Raw genomic sequence first — 2,783 nt, 5'->3', positions numbered from 1 at the left:
AGGTCTCTGCTCTTGTCTTTTTGCTTGACCTTCCACTGGCCAACTCATTTCCTTCTTGTCACTCATGGTGACATCTTCAAGGACACAACCACTTCTCTGACCTGACCTCTCCCCAGAGCATGCTTCTTCAAGGCTGATGCTTGTCTGAAGTCCTTCTGCTGCAGCTGGTGCTCTGAACTGCTAGGGCCTTGACGTTGGGCCTTTGCTGGGGTGAGTTGCCTATGTGGCCTTTGTATCCTTCACTCCTCTTTTTAATTTCATAGGTATTTTAAGCTTCTCTCTCTCCAATGATCAGTATCCACAGACTTGCAATGTTTGGGGGATCTCCTGGCATTTGGCATTTATTTCTCTATTTATAGGTGATTTGAGATCAGTGGTATTCTCTGTCCACTAGTGATCCTGAAGGCATGGGTCATTTTATTGGAACTTCTTGGTGATTTTATGGTTTGGCCATGGATGTATGAGGGTGTAGAGAGACATTTGGATCCAGACAGCCACCAGTATCATCTAATCATAAAGATCCTTTAGTTCTAATTATCAAGTTCATTGATAACTTCAAGGTCCTGTTGGCCTAGAATGAGAGCTTTTCACAGAAGCCCACTACAAGTGAGACTTGGCCATGCAGGCTATGCCTGTGGGTCCCCATAAGGAACTGGGGACACACACGCATAACCTACTCCAGTTTGTCTAACCCACGTGATGAGGGTAGATATCATGTCTCCAGTTCTGGGTCACCTCTCATCCAGAGGTTTAGGTCAGCCTGAGCCCAGTGTATTCTCATCAGGCAGAAATGTTTGACTTTGGTGGCATTGGGGAAAAGACACAGAAAAGACCATGTCAAAATAATAGCAATTTGAAGCTGTTGTTAATTTTGGTGTGCAGCACGGTAGGTCAACTCTCAGTGAAGAGCTATTGGGTTTCCACAGCTCTTGATATTCACAAATGCTTTAATGTTTGCTTATTAATCTCATCCCAACATATCCTGCAGATGAGCCTTTACCCATCTGTGTGTTCATGATAACTATGATAGAGTCATGAGTCAAATTGTTCATTTACTGTTTTATTTTGATTTTTATTGCAAAATATCTCTTTTTTTCCACAAGCGCCAATAGTCATAAAATCATTGACTCAGCACAAAAGGTTGGCAACACACAATCTACAAAGTACAAGCTGTAAGTCCACATGCTCACACTCATTCATTCAGTCAGCCAACAAACTTTTTTATTTTTAGTTTTAATTTTAGGTGGACACAATATCTTCATTTCATTTTTATGTGTTGCTGAGGATGGAACCCAGTGCCTCACACATGCTAGGCAAGTGCTCTGCCACTGTGCTACAACCCCAGCCCTCAACAAGCATTTTGAACACAAGCTCCAGGGACTCTCCTGAGGATTCTCGGCTGTGGCCTAGCATGTGCAAGGTCCCGAGTTTCATCCTCAGCGCCATAAGTAAATAAATAGGAGAGAATTTGTCATAGACCTGCTTGGAGGATTCCTTGCTGCTTTTCTGCCTCCAATTTCTACTTTAATTCAGGGTACCCACTGTCCTATACAACACCCAAGCAAGTGAGTGAGAGGTGACAATCCAAGTTACAGTCTTCATCTGCATCTTTTGTTTATATCTTTGGATTTTTTTTTTTATGGAGACATTGAAGTTACTATTTTTTTTTACTTTCAAATATTTTTAATATCATATTTTCAACACTTTAATGAAAATAAAATGAATTTATGAGGTTGTAAGGAAACATCTTTTATTTTAATGAATATGATTTATTAAACACAAAATACAACTCTATTCTTTATTGGTTCATTCATCATTCAATATATACTCATTGAATATCTGGTATATGCCGGGTACCAATCTAGGTGCATGAGGATATGGCTTTGAACAAAAAAGAAAATGTCTCTACCTTCATAGAATGTACAGAGAAGGGGGAGCTAGATAATAAGTAAAATAGCTAACTAGCAAAATAGTATGATATCTTTACTTGATAGATTATTGTCACATTTCGGACAGCATTTGATGCCTGAGAAAGGCTGTTAACAAATGTGTCTTTTGAAGTTGTACCTAGACAGGGAAGCCACATCTATGTGTCCTACTCTATTCTTTTTCTTTGAGTTTTTTTCTTATTCTAAATATATATATATATATATATATATATATATATATATATATATATATAATTATCACAGTAGAATGAATTACAATTCATATTACACACATAGAGCACAATTTTTCATATCTCTGGTTGTATACAAAGTATATTTACACCATTTGTGAATTCATACATGTACTTAGGATAATGATGTCCATCTCATTCCACCAAAAAAATATGGAACACTTTTAATTTGCATGTCATCCTGGCACAGGGTCCATGCTAATCTTCTCTGTATCATTCCAATTTTAGTATATGTGCTGCCAAAGCTAGCACAAAGTTACTATTTTTATGTATCTCTCTCATGATGGTAAAACACTCAGGTTTAATTTAATTTTTATTTTTCATTTCTCTGTTTTGATAAATCATGAACACAACCACAGTTTCATAGACCTGGAGAAAAATTCCATCTTCTAAGTAACTTAGCCTAGGATATTGTCCATGGAATACCTAAACAGAATGATAGAATTTTGAATTTCAAAATCTTAAGGATTTTGAAATTTTTTTCAAAATGTTTTTCAAAAATTTGAAAGAATTTGTCATAAACTTTAGTATGTTGTTTTGATGGAATGAGATAAGTATGTCTGCAGACAGACTATAATATTTTTAAAGATTTCAGTCCACAATT

The 2,783-nt window shown here is 36.7% G+C and overlaps 1 non-coding gene across 1 annotated transcript; it reads right to left on the bottom strand.

Moving 5' to 3' along the window:
• Positions 1 to 2,326: 2,326 nt before the first annotated feature.
• On the bottom strand, positions 2,327 to 2,431 carry LOC113192025 (U6 spliceosomal RNA). The gene has a single exon (XR_003301965.2). It is a non-coding gene; the product is annotated as a U6 spliceosomal RNA (small nuclear RNA).
• Between the last annotated feature and the right edge of the window lie 352 nt (positions 2,432 to 2,783).

The sequence above is a fragment of the Urocitellus parryii genome, chromosome 13, assembly GCF_045843805.1.
Source record: "Urocitellus parryii isolate mUroPar1 chromosome 13, mUroPar1.hap1, whole genome shotgun sequence".
Lineage (NCBI taxonomy): Eukaryota > Metazoa > Chordata > Mammalia > Rodentia > Sciuridae > Urocitellus > Urocitellus parryii.
This window is presented reverse-complemented; position numbering and strand designations above follow the sequence as displayed.